A 15,072-nucleotide genomic window follows, 5' to 3' on the forward strand; every position below is an offset into this window, starting at 1 on the left:
TGTATGCGGAGGTCCATGGCTTTACATGCTTTGTGAGGCATTCATAATCGATGTTGAGACTTCTCAAAGGAATCTAGTAAAAGAGCTCTATGCTTTTGTCGAAGAACTGCAGTTGTTTTTGGAGGTATGGATTAGGGTTAGGCTTATTTTGTTCTTCCAGATTGTTGATGGAAGAGAGGATGGTATTTAGACGCTGCTTCCTATTTTTCCTAGATTGAGAGCCTAATTGTATGTAGGCTCCCCATATGAGCACCTTGTGTGCTTTCAAATTATTGTGGAATCTGAAACAGAACCCACAATGCTCTAGTTGGAGATGAAGGGATTCGGTGTATGGTGAGAATTGTAGATTTGAGTTGATTCTCCAGATTCTGGATGTTGTTGAAGTGGTGTCATTGGCTAAAGTTATGCTACCTGGAGCATGGTCTGACCAGGTGATCTGGGAAATGTCAAAGTTGACGGCTTTCTGTTGGAACCATTTTTCCACTAGGACAGGTGTCTCCAAACTATGGCCTTCCAGTTGTTCAGGAACTACAATTCCCATTATGCCTAGTCATGTCTGTTAATGTCAGAGTTTTACAATGTCTCATGGGACGTGTAGTTACGCAACAGCTAGAGGAACGTAGTTTGGAGATCCCTGCACTAGGAAATAGTCTAACCGAGAATACAAGTTGTGTGTCGCCGAGAAGAAAGTATAGTCACATTCAGTCATATGGTGACATCTTGAGACATCAAAAAGTTGTTATTCTGTAGAAATTTGCATAGAGGGGATTCATATCTGTTTCCAGGTTTGGAGGTGTCTAGTCGATAGTCTGGTGCAATATTTAAGTAAGCACCCCCAATGAATGCAACACATTTTCTTGATGGGTTTGTTCGAGAAATGGATTTGGCGGGTATTGGGTGCATATATGAATACTAGCGTGTAATCAATGGTGCATAGGGTGCAGTTCAGGATGATAAAACACCCTATGGGATTGAGCACACTATCGTGCAGTTGGAAAGAAACCGTGTCCATGATTGCAAATTTATATTCCTATTTTTTTTTTATCTGGGCCTCAGGCCATAAAGATGTGAGGGAATGCCCCATGCAAGCAATATGACAGGGCATTAGCTTGGAAGTGCGTCTCTTGCCCACAGACAATATCACAACCTTATTATAATATTTTCCATATGAGGCTCTTTTGGCTGAATGGTTCACATCTTTAGTGTTTATCGTTAGAATTTTAATTCCCATCTTCAAATTGAGAACGCTGTGCAAACTGGAAGACACTAAGGTCTTATGCACACTGGACGTTAAAATAAGGTTATAAAGAAAAAAACAATAGTTTTTCAACGTTTTTGCAATAGCGTTTTTAGCGTTTATTAGCAGTTTTTAGATTTTTTCTGCGTTAGCGTTTTTTGTTTTGCAATGGATCAAAAACGTTAAACGCTGGTGAGCCAAGTTTTTGAGCGTTTATCAGCGGTTTTTGACGATAGAGCGTTTTTACAGAGCCCACTAGTTTTTGTTTTTACAGCCAAAAAACACCCCAGCCAAAAACAGTAGATAAAAGCGTATGTGTGCATGGACCCATAGGATAACATGACGGGAGTTTATTGACTGTAGAAAAAAAAATGTCTGAAGCCAAAAACAGCAGCTATAAAAACATCCAAAAACGTCCAGTGGCCTTATGCCTCGTACACACAAGCATTTTTCTCGGCAGGAATTTTTTTTTTTCCAAAGTGATTTCTCTCCAGCCTGACTTGTATACACACGTTCATGCAAAAAAACATCCGACTAAAGCACAGTGACGTACAACGGGACTATAAAGGGGAAGTTCCTTTCAAATGGCGCCACCCTTTGGGCTGCATACTTGATTCTGAGCATGTGCATTTTTTTCCCCTGGAAAAAGCATACACACAACCTTTTTTCGCGACGAGAAAAAGACTGACGGGAAAAACGAAGAGAAAAAAGAGAGCTGGTTTAAAAAAAATTGTGGGCAGTTTTTTCGTCAAGAAAACTGTTAGGGAGCATACACACGACCGGTTTTCACGACCAATATAAAAAATGGCAGTTTTCTCGTCGTGAAAAACGGTCGTGTGTACAAGGCATTACAGTTAGCAGAAACAAGATAGCTCCATCTGTTGGCCTGTTAAAGGGTACTGATGTGTTGGACTGCCAGAGATCTTGATAGAGACTGCTTCAATGAGGGTTTGATATGAAGGAGAGCAGTGTAGAGCATGGCATGAAGAAACAAACAGAAAATTACTTAACAGTAAAATACTCAAAATTATGGTGGCATCGAAAAACACTGGCAAATTGATGCTTAAAGTGGAGGTTCACCCAAAAACAAAATTTTTAACATTAGATTGAGGCTCATTTTGTGAAGGGGAATCTGGTAGTTTTTTTTAAATCGAAGCAGTACTTACCGTTTTAGAGAGCGATCTTCTCCGCCGCTTCCGGGTATGGGCTGCGGGACTGGGCTTTCCTATTTGATTGACAGGCTTCCGACAGGCTTCCGACGGTCGCATACAGCGCGTCACGATTTTCCGAAAGTAGTCAAACGTCGGTGCGCTGGCGCCGTATAGAACTGCACCGACGTTCGGCTTCTTTCGGCTACTCGTGACGCGATGTATGCGACCGTCGGAAGCCTGTCAATCAAATAGGAACGCCCAGTCCCGAAGACCATACCCGGAAGCGGCGGAGAAGATCGCTCTCTAAAACGGTAAGTACGGCTTCGATTAAAAAAAAAAACACCCGATTCCCCTTGACAAAACGAGCCTCAATCTAATGTTAAAAATTGTTTTTCAGGTGAACTCCCGCTTTAACATATTGAGGAGGGGAATTAGTCCAAATGGCCAAGTCACTCGTGATACAGAGCCTGAGCAGGAGCTGGCTAGTTACAGTTGGTCTATGCAATCCTGTAGGAGGTGGAAGTTCAGGTAAATTGGCCCAGGAGTAGAGAATGTGGGTCACTCCATTCCGGTCCACAGTGAGTTTTGTGGGGTGACCCCACTTGTAGGTAATGTTGTGGTTATGTCACAGTAGTGAGTTGGCATCTTAGTTGTCAGTGTGTATTTGAAAAAATCTGCATAGACCTCTATGTCTTCGTATGGGTCTGACAATTTCCATAGGGATCTGGATTTTGTTCCTTAGTGTGGAAAAAATGAATTTGCAAGAGTACATCCCTCTGCACTGTGTCTGGAAGGTGTGCAGGCCTGAGTACACGATGTTTGTGATCTATAGTCAAATCCATCGCTGTAGCATCTGGGAAAGGAGAACACTAAACATGTTGGTAGCAAAACGCATTAAATCTGCTGAAAGGACTGTTTCCGGAACGCCGAGCAGTTTTAAATCATTACATTGTGATCTGTTTTCCAGGTCAGCTATTTTGGAATTTAGCCATCTCTGTTCTTCTAAATTGTCATCATGGGCATTCACTACTAGGTCGTTGACTGTGGTAGTGATATCTCCTATGGAGTTTTCAATGTGCTAGACCCTGTCCCCTAGGAAATTAATTCCTATTGAAAACTTGTGTGTGAGGGAGACAAAATCCGCATTAAAGCGAGCTTTGCAAAAAGAGGAGAATCTCTTTGAGCAAAGTCTCCATCACAGGATGATTGGGTGTGGGGAATGCAGTTATAGATTTAAGGGGTGTGTAGAGGCTGGACATTCAACATGGCTCACATCTTGGTCCGATCGTGTGTGGGCGCCATCGGTTATTTAACCATCGGTCAAAAAAAAAAGCCAACCAATAGGACAAAACCGATCGTTAGCAGGCACGACCATCGGTTCAAAATCTATGCATGCTCAGAATCAAGTCGACGCATGCTTGTAAGCATTGAACTTCGTCTTTTTCAGCACGTCGTTGTGTTTTACGTCACCGCGTTCTGACACAATCGTTTTTTTAACCGACGATCCGTTCTCATCGGATGGACTGATCGTGTGTACACGGCATAAGAGTCATCTGGGAGGTTTGTGTAATGGCCACGATTTTAAAGCGACAAAGCAGGGGCCGGAGCTGAAAACCATCTTGACTGCTCCCTCATGCAGACTGGAGGAAAAATGTGGTGAGTTTCTTTGGTCCTTGCGTTTCCTTAACATGAGCGCTGCAGAGCTGGCATTGTTGAGAAGAGCCTGAGCAGGATTTCGCTGCTCGTCGGGTCCTCTGGTCGTTATATGGCCGTCTGTAGCTCTGGAGTGCACCATTAAGATTTTTTTTTTAAAAAGGACTGATCTCTTGCATGTATTGAGCAAAGGGTCAATAACCATACAGATTGTTTTTAAAGTTTTGTAGAATGTCAAAAAACAATACACACATCATTTCAAAACCACAACCCACATTCCCCAAATGCCCTCCCAAGTCTTTTCTTTGGTTCACCGCTGAAGTGGCCTGATGGTCTGATGTGTGTACACACCATCAGTGGCGGTTCGTCCATAGAGGGCGCTGGAGCGCCGCCCCCTCTGGCTCTCACCGCCACTGAGTGAAATAACATAGATTCATGCATTGCACAAATCTATGTTATTTTCGCCGCTGCCGCTGTTATTCAGATGGTCGGCGCTCAATGTCAGGCCATCTGAATAACGCCAGCTGGTTGGCTGTAGGGAAATGTCTATCAAAGCCAACGGCTCTGATAGGCTTTCCCAATACAGCCCTCGGGTCCCGGAAGCTTATTCTCGGAGCGCACAGACTGTACACCCCTTGAATAAGATGACAGTCGTCTCAGCCAATCACGTTGGCCGGTTCTGGCTACCTGTAACCTGATTGGCTGAGACGCCTGTCAGTCATCGAGGGCGGGAGAAGACATCGTGGGACGTGGATGCCTGACTCCAGTAAAGGTAAGTGCCGGGGGGAACGCAATTTACAGGGCACAGTAGGGACAATTGGCACAGCGGCGACCATTAAAGGGCACAGTGGCTGCGTTTAATGGCATGGCACAGTGGTGACAATGGATGGCACAGTGGCTGCGTTTAATGGCATGGCACAGTGGTGACAATGGATGGCACAGTGGTGACAATGGATGGCACAGTGGCTGCGTTTAATGGCATGGCACAGTGGTGACAATGTATGGCACAGGGGCTGTGTTTAATGGCATGGCACAGTGGTGACAATGTATGGCACAGGGGCTGCGTTTAATGGCATGGCACAGTGGTGACAATGTATGGCACAGTGGCTGCGTTTAATGGCATGGCACAGGGGTGACAATGGATGGCACAGTGACTGCGTTTAATGGCATGGCACAGTGGTGACAATGTATGGCACAGTGGCTGCGTTTAATGGCATGGCACAGTGGTGACAATGGATGGCACAGTGGTGACAATGGATGGCACAGTGGCTGCGTTTAATGGCATGGCACAGTGGTGACAATGTATGGCACAGTGGCTGCGTTTAATGGCATGGCACAGTGGTGACAATGGATGGCACAGTGACTGCGTTTAATGGCATGGCACAGTGGTGCGAATTGATGGCACAGTGGTGCGAATTGATGGCACAGTGACTGCATTTGATGGCATGGCACAGTGACTGCGTTTAATGGCATGGCACAGTGGTGCGAATTGATGGCACAGTGGTGCGAATTGATGGCACAGTGACTGCATTTGATGGCATGGCACAGTGACTGCGTTTAATGGCATGGCACAGTGGTGCGAATTGATGGCACAGTGGCTGCATTTGATGGCATGTAACAGTGGCTGCGTTTGGGCACAGTGAGACTGCAATTTTTTTTTTCCTTTGCGCCCCCCCAAAAATTTTGAGCACCAGCCGCCACTGCACACCATCAGTTCATAGCCTATACACACGGTCGGTTTGGTCCGATGAAAATGAACTTCGGTTCATTCTCATCGGACCAAACCGACCGTGTGTACGGAGCCTTATCGTTTTCTGCGATGGAAAAATGCGACGCTTTATGTGCTTTAAAAAAACGTCATTTTTCAAACTTCAATTTGAACAACGACGTAGCATACACACCATCGCTTTTTCACAACGCTCTAGCACAGCGCAGTTCCGTCAATCACGCACGACGTCACTATAAAGGGTCGTTTCCATGCGGAAGATGGCCTCTTTTGCTGATATCGTGTTGCTGCGTGTTAGTAAAAGTTTGGTGAGATACGATTCGTGATTTTCAGTGACTGTGCTTTAAATTTCGTTTTCTTGTCTATAAGCTGAAAAACACCTTAACGAATGTGCTGATTCCATTCTGAACAGTCGTTTTACATGAATGAGCGCTGCCGTCTCCTAACTTGCTTCTGAGCATGCGCGGGCTTAAATCGACGTTTTTACGTACACATGGTCAATGTTTAGAACACAGAAAACGACGTCGGCCAAAAACGACACATAAAATTGAAGCATGCTTCAATTTTTTTCTGTCGTTTTTTAGAAGACATAAAACGACGTTTTTGCCCACACACGGTCAATTAAATTGACGTTTTTGAAAATGACGTTTTTTTCCATCGCAGAAAACGATGGTGTGTACGCGGCATAAGAGTCTTCTTTATGGGGCCAACTTTCCCAACTACCCCAGTATGGACTAAGGTCATCAGAAGATCCCTGACATAAAGTTGGTTCACCCAGACATCACATACGAACCACCGCTCAATCAGAACTAGCTGGGTAGTACTCTGGGACTAAAAGGACTTCATTAAAATGGCTCCACACTTCATGGTTCCTCCTGCAGTGGGCACTGAAATTGTATATGGTCCGGATGTGCCACCGCCAGCACAGTGCGTTTTCACTTCTATGGGTTGGAGCAGTGCTCTGGGACACTGGGGGGATCACTCACTGACTCTCCAGAGTGCTAAATCCAGGGTTTGTAGATGGATTTATTTTCTGTGCTGGCTGGGGCCCTTGGGTTTTGGTAGGTCCATGTAGAGCCTCTACCATGTTGTAATGCTCCACCACCTCTACCAGTCTCACCACTGTCTGGGTCTCTCTGTGGCTGACCCTTGTAGCGGGCATGAAGGGTGCATGAAGTTGGTTCACCCAGACATCACACACATGAACTGCCCTCAATCAGAGCCTTTAAGTAGTGGTCTATGACAACCCATGTCATGATCTGTGGTCCATTTAACTTTAATATGACTCTAAACATTTTGTGGCCAATTGTAGCAAGTCATATGGGACCAAGGTGACTGGCCAAAGAATGTCTTCAACAATGCATTCTGTACACAGAGACAGCAACAGTCACCCTCAAGGTGAGTTAAGATCTTAGCTTGACATAATTATGAGCATCCTCCACCAGTAAATCATAATAGGCCTGCGGTTTCCCAATAGAAATGGAGTAATGAAGTTGGCCCACTAGTCCTGAGGCCATTCTTCTTTCTCAGCTGTGCAACCAAAAGTGGTCAGGAACACTACAAAACACAACATCATTGTGGTAGTTTTCATAAGAAATTGCTGGCTCTCTCACTTACTGGGCTGCTAGGGGCAACAGCTATCTACTGCACAGACTGCTTCTGAACCTCCAGCTGTGCTGCCTGATACTGCAGAGCCTGTATTACCAGAGCCAGGGTCCTCATGGTGGTGGTTGGCTTCCTTGAAGGCCTTCTACTGGAATACCTGAGCTTCCTCATGGTGGCCTCCTGTTGAGTTTATAGTTAAGCCCAAGTGGCTTCCTGCTGAGTCACTGTACCCTGAACCAGGGCTTTTCCAACTTCCTTGATTCCCCTTTCAGTGGTTGGCAGTGCCTGTGCCACTCTAACTCATGACAAAAAAACAGCACTGGCCCTTTAAATGGCATTCTCTTTGCTTCAGTGGCCTTTTCCAGCTAGATTGCTGGCATCTGAGCACCAATTGCAAGCGGTTGTGTTTTTGTAAAACAAAGTCTTTATTTTCCCCAAAAAAGGCAAACAAAACAGCTGTTAATAAACAAAACAGTTCACAGGCTCTGATATGGCTTATCTCCAGCATAAATTTGTCTCATTAAAGCTTCAGCCTGCTCCAGGGGTCTTGAAAAGGTCAAATATGATCAGCAGCTTCTCAGCAAACTGCTCAAAGCCCTCTGGCACTGTGTGGTATATTTACTAAAGCTAGAGGGCAAAATCAAGCTCACTCCTGCATAGAAACCAATCAGCTTCCAAGTTTTATTGCCAAAGCTTAATTGAACAATCTGAAGTTAGAAGCTGATTGGCTACCATGCAGAGCTGTAACGGAGTGCACCAGTTTTATTAAATCTACCTCACTGTGTCCTGCTCCTCACAACACCTCATCGACCTGCTGGCTACCTCCTCCTTGTTTAAGGCCAGGCTTCTGCACTCCAAAACTGCCCTTTATTGTCCCCTTAAAGGGACCATAAACCAAATAATATATATACCGTATTTATTGGCGCATAACACGCACAGGCATATAACACAAACCATAACTTTAATGTCGCGTACACACGATCGGTCAATCCGATGAGAACGGTCTGATGGACCGTTTTCATCAGACCAAACCGATCGTGTGTGGGCCCCATTGGTTATTTATCCATCGGTTAAAAAATGTAAAACTTGTTTTGAAATTAACCGTCCATCGGTTAAAAATCAATGCATGCTCAGAATCAAGTCGACGCATGCTTGGAAGCATTGAACTTCGTTTTTTTCAGCACGTCGTTGTGTTTTACGTCACCGCGTTCGGTTTTTTAACTGATGGTGTGTAGGCACGACTGAGCATCAGTCAGCTTCATTGGTTAACTGATGGAAAAATCCATCAGACCGTTCTCATCGGATTGACCGATCGTGTGTACAGGGCATTAGAGGGAAGTTTCAGGAAAAAAACTTTCCATAACCCCCTGCGTATAATATGCAGGCACAGTTTACTCTCTATATTTAGGGTAAAAAAGTGAGTGTTATACGCCAATAAATACAGTATATATATATATATATATATATATATATATATATATATATATTTATCTACCAGGGCTCAAAATTTCAAGTCCTGAGCTACTAGCCAGGCCTCAAGGGTTACTTGCCACCAGTTGCCCCTCCAAACCCCTACCCTGCCTGCCCCATCCCTAATTCCGCCTCTAAACACGCCCCCATAAATTATCTCATGAAATTCCACTTAAATGTTTAATGAAGAATTAAGTTATAAAAATAAATATTAACAACAACTTTATCCTTGTCCACTAATGCAGCCTGTGTCCGCTAGTGCAGCCTGTGTCCCCCCACCCCCCAGTGCAGCCTGTGTCCCCCAATGCAGCCTGTGCCCCCCCCAGTGAAGCCTGTGTCTGCCATTGCAGCCTGTGTACCCCAATGCAGCCTGTGTCCCCCAGTACAGGCTGTGTCCCCCAAGGCAGCCTGTGCCCCCCCAATGCAGCCTGTGTTCCCCAATGTTGCCTGTGTCCCCCCAGTGCAGCCTGTGTCCCCAATGCAGCCTATGTCCCCCCCAGTGTAGCCTGTGTCCCCCAATGCAGCCTGTGTCCTCAATACAGCTTGTGCCCCCCCAGTGCAGCCTGCATCCCCAAAGCAGCCTGTGTCCCCAATGCAGCCTGTGTCCCCCCAGTACAGCCTGTGTCCCCCTCCAGTGCAGCCTGTGTCCCCCTTAGTGCTGCCTACCTGTGCAGGGGAAGAGAGAGGAGAGCCGTTGCCGCCTGGTTGATTAGAGCACTGGGGCTTTCATTTCAATAGCTGTGTGTTCCCCACCGAGCACCGTTATATACAGACCCTCCTCTTTTCTAGGCACTTTGATAGACAGATCACCCGTCCAATCATCACCCGTCCAATCCTGGGAGTTCCCCGGACAAGGGGGAGGGGCTGTATATGATTGCGCGCAGCGGGGAACACAGCTATTGAAATTAAAGCTTTTATGTTTCCAGCGCTCTAGGTGGTGGCGGCTCTTCTCTCCTCCATTACGATCGCTGGGAGAATGGCTCCCATACCTTCCAGGCTGCTGGTGGTGCTTGCCCCACTGCTTCCAGGCAGCCCACACTCAAAATCCACTCGCAAAATGCGAGCAGGCGTGTGGAATTTTTGAGGGCTGTATCTACCATAGATATATATCAACCATCCAGGACCCATCGTATATATATATATATATATATATATATATACTTATTGTATATATTCACTCACTGGCCACTTTATTAGGTACACCTGTTCAATTGCTTGGTAACACAAATTGCTAATCTGCCAATCACCTGGCAGCAACTCAATGCATTTAGGCATCTAGATGTGGTGAAGACGACTTGCTTAAATCCAAACTGTGCATCTAATAATGGAATAAAGCAGATTTAAGTGACATGGTTGTTGGTGCCAGACGGGCTGGTCTGAGTATTTTAAAAAACTGCTGATCTACAGGGATTTTCACGCACAACCATCTCTAGAGTTACAGAGAATGGTCTGAAAAAGAGAAAATATCCAGTGAGTGGCAGTTGTGTGAATTAAAATGCCTTGGTAATGTCAGAGGAGGCCAGAAGAGAATGTGCAGACTGATGTGAGATGATAGAAAGGCAACATTAACTCAAATAACCACTCATTACAACCAAGGTTTGCAGAATATCATCTCTAAATGCACAACACATCGAACCTTAAAGCAGAATGGGCTACAGCAGCAGAAGACCACACTGGTGCCATTCCTGTCAGCTGTGAACAGGAAACTGAGGCTAGAATTCACACAGACTCAACACAATAGAAGATTGGAAAAAAGTTGCCTGGTCTAAGGCCTCGTATACATGACCGTTTTCCTTGGCAAAATCCATCAAGAAAATTGGTGGCAGAGATTTTTTGCAGAGGAAAACGGTCGTGTGTATGTTTTTCGTCGACAAAACTGTTGTGGATCACGACGAAAAAAAAAGAGAACATGTTCTCTTTTTTCTCTTTGGAAGTCTCAATTTCCTTGTCGTGTTTCTTGTCGGGGCTGGTTTACGAAACACATTCGTGTGTATGCTTAGAAACCCAAGCATACTCGGAATAAAGTATGAGATGGGAGCGTGCCTTCGGTAGAATCGTCTCTTACCAAATTTTTACTTAACACGCAGTAACATGAGATTAGCAAAAGCAGCCCCAAGGGTTGTGCCAGTGGAATCGAACTTCCCCTTTATAGTGCCGTCATATGTGCTGTACGTCACCGCGTTTGGGAACGACAAGATTTTGTCTTGACAGTGTGTACGCAAAGAAAGCTTGTCAAGATTCCGACAAGCCTGACAAGAAACTTGTCGAGGAAAACAATGTTTCTTTTACGACGAGTTTCTCGGTCGTGTGTATGAGGCCTAAGTCTTAATTTCAGCTGCAACGTTCAGGTGGTAGACTCTGAATTCGGGGGAAACTACATTAAAGCATGGATCCATCCTGCCTTCTATCAACGGTTCAGGCGGATGGTGTAATGGTGTGGGAGATATTTTCTTGGCACACTTTGGGCCCCTTGGTACCAATTAAGCATTGTTTAACCACTTAAGCCCCGGACCTTTATGCAGCTAAAGGCCCAGGCCAGGTTTTGCGATTCGGCACTGCGTCGCTTTAACAGACAATTGCGCGGTCGTGCGACGTGGCTACCAAACAAAATTGATGTCCTTTTTTTCCCCACAAATAGAGCTTTCTTTTGGTGGTATTTGATCACCTCTGCGGTTTTTATTTTTTGCGCTATAAACAAAAATAGAGCGACAATTTTGAAAAAAATTCAATATTGTTTTACTTTTTGCTATAATAAATATCCCCCAAAAACATATATAACATTTTTTTTCCCTCAGTTTAGGCCAATACGTATTCTTCTACCTATTTTTGGTAAAAAAAATCGCAATAAGCGTTTATCGATTGGTTTGCGCAAAATGTATAGTGTTTACAATATAGGGGATAGTTTTATCTTTTTTTTTTTTTTTTTACTACTAATGGCGGCGATCAGCGATTTTTTTCGTGACTGCGACATTATGGCGGACACTTCGGACAATTTTGACACATTTTTGGGACCATTGTCATTTTCACAGCAAAAAATGCCTTTCAATTGCATTGTTTATTGTGAAAATGACAGTTGCAGTTTGGGAGTTAACCACAGGGGGCGCTGAAGGAGTTAGGGTTCACCTAGTGTGTGTTTACAACAGTAGGGGGGTGTGGCTGTAGGTCTGACGTCATCGATCGAGTCTCCCTATAAAAGGGATGACTCGATCGATGCAGCCGCCACAGTGAAGCGCGGGGAAGCCGTGTTTACATACGGCTCTCCCCGTTCTTCAGCTCCGGGGAGCAATCGTGAGGGGGCGGCTAGAAACAAATAGCCGCGCCCTCGTCCCGGATCGCTCCCCGTGGGTTTCCGACCGCCGCATGTACCGGGGGGTCCCGATCAGACCCCCGACCCCGGGAAAGGCAGGGACGTACATGTACGCCCATATGCCTGTACGTGCCATTCTGTGGACGTACATATACATGCGGCGGGCGTTAACCGGTTAAATGCCACGGCCTACCTGAGTATTGTTGCTGACACTGTCTGTCCCTTTGTGACTACAGTGTACCCATCTTCTGATGGCTCCTTCCAGCACCATGTCACAAATCATCTCAAACTGGTTTCTTGACTATGACAATGAGTTCACTGTACTCCAATGGCCTCCACAGTCACCAGATCTCAATCCAATAGAGCACCTTTGGGATTTGGCGGAACGGGAGACAAATCTGCAGCAACTGCGTGATGCTATCATCTCAATAAGGACCAAAATCGCGGAGTAATGTTCCCAACACCTTGTTGAATCTATAGCCCCATACACACTATCAATTTTCCTGCAGGTTTTTCTCTTCAGGTTTACCAAAACCATCTAATATGAGGTCAAACCTTAAGAGTTTCAATTTGTATGCAATCAGGCAGGCCCTTGCACTAAATGGTTTTGGTAAACCTGAAGAGAAAAAACCTGCAGGAAAACTGATTGGGCTAGATTCAGGTACGATTTACGCTGGCGTATCTATTGATACGCCGGTAAGTTGAAAGATGCGCCGTCGTATCTATGCTCGCTATTCAGGGAACTAGATACGCCTGAAATCGTGCTGCATCCGACCGACGTAAGTCTTAGTACGCCATTGTATCTATGGTGCATATTTACGCTGGCCGCTAGGGGCGCTTCCGTAGATTTATGCGTAGAATGTGTAAATGAGCTAGATACGCCGATTCACAAACGTACTTGCGCCCGCTACGCCGTTTACGTAAGGCGTAAAGTTATCCCTGCTATATGAGACGCAGCCAATGTTAAGGTATGGACGTCGGAACAGCCGTCGAATTTTACGTTGTTTATGTAAGTGGTACGTGAATGGGGCTGTGCGTAGGTTACGTTCACGTCGAAAGCATTGAGCCGACGTTTCTTAGGGAGTATTTGCGACATGATTCTGAGCATGCGCCGTACAAACGGCCATTAATTTACATGGGGTCACGGCTAATTTACATGGAGCAAGCCCCCTACCTGCCTATTTTGAATTAGGCGGGCTTACGCCGGCCTATTTACACTACGCCGGCGCAACGTACGGCGCCAGATCTTTGTGAATACTGGTCTGGGCTCCCTGTTTTACGTCGGCGTAGCGCATATGAGATGCACTACGCCGGCCAAAAGAAGCGCCAAGCTACCTGAATCTAGCTCATAGTGTGTATGGGGCTTCAGTCATGAAAAAGTAAGGCTGTTCTGAAGGGAAAAGGGGGTCCAAACCGGTACTAGCAAGGTGTACTTAATAAAGTGGCCAGTGAGTGTATATTTGTGATAACTGGGCCATGTAGGGGGTAAGCCCAAAAATGATACCACATGCTTCTGAATATTATAAGCGCTGGCTGTCCAATGTGTTGGAAATTCTGTGTGATAGATTGGTGATTGTTCATTTTTCTCCATTCAATGCATCACATCTAAACCCTGGACAAGTTGGGAGGACAAATGATGTCCCAGCAGAATACAGTAAGGTAAATCAAGCTGATCTTTTAGCACCCATTATTTTGAGTGATCTGTCCATTATGACCATCCGTTACTGAATAAGCCCCATTTGGCTCAAAGATATTTAGGTGTCATAAACATTAAATACGATTTTTTATAACTAGTTTGACTGTATGCCACAATTTATGACACCGTTGTAAATTATTAATTTGGAAGGACTAATTATTTGGCTCATTTATTTTATAGCTATCTTGGTCTTGTATGCCCACTGCAGTAGGAGAGTTTGACTGGTGGATAGACTTAGTTTAACAGAAGGTGTATTTCTTTTTTTTTACATGACATTTATCAAAGAAGTTCCTAAAATGAGAAAAGTCAAAAGTAATCTAAAGCTTTAGTGTGTGATGTTGCTGTTAATGGAGGCAGTTCAGGAGATATTGAAAATCTTTCAGATGGTGCTAAAAAACAACCGCTACAATAAAAAATGTTTAGCCCCAGGCCAGATGTTCATATCCTTGAAAAAAGGGGGATCTGTCATATAAACCCAGGATTTATTACAAGGCTTGAACCACAGCCAGATAATCATTTTTATTGATACAACACACAATTGCTTCTCAACCGAAATATTGTTACAGAGGGCTACTATGTGCTGGCTAGAGCCAGACTGCAAATAGATACAAATGATTAAAAAATACAGTAGGCTCAGTTCACTAAGCTGTAAAGCATGTGTTATCTGTCATAATGGTCATAATATTAACTGGGTGACAGTTATTTTCACTTCTTATTGGCTGTCAGCGTTTTATATAACAGTTGTTATGCCAAATACAAACAATCTTCAAACTGTCATTTGGCATGCAATGCTTTAAATATTAGTTATGGAAAATACAAACGCCACACAGTCTTTAGGCCCCTTTAACACCTGTGTGCTTTTCCAGGGCAACAAAAACGCATCAAAACTTTTCCCCATTAAATCCTATGTAACTGTTCACATTGAAGGTGCGCTGTGCTTTAAAAAGACCTGCATGCTGCATCTTTGGTGCATTTTTTTGCAAAAGCGCACCAAAAAAGGCACCTTCCATTGTAAGTCAATGGGAACGCATCAAAAGTGCATCAGTGTGAAAGGCTCTTATATATATATATATATATATATATATATATATACAGTATATATATATATATATATATATATATACTAGCTGAATACCCGGCGTTGCGCGGTCTTCCTATCTTAACCTTTTGGGGAGGAAAATCATAGTAATATAAATATACCCATCTTTTATATAAGGGTGTAGGTAA

General features: G+C 44.5%; 1 long non-coding RNA gene across 1 annotated transcript in view; it reads right to left on the reverse strand.

Moving 5' to 3' along the window:
* Positions 1–15,072, reverse strand: part of LOC120917443 — a 34,058-nt gene that overhangs the window by 6,051 nt on the left and 12,935 nt on the right. The window lies entirely within an intron of this gene.

This window comes from Rana temporaria, chromosome 11 (assembly GCF_905171775.1).
Source record: "Rana temporaria chromosome 11, aRanTem1.1, whole genome shotgun sequence".
Lineage (NCBI taxonomy): Eukaryota > Metazoa > Chordata > Amphibia > Anura > Ranidae > Rana > Rana temporaria.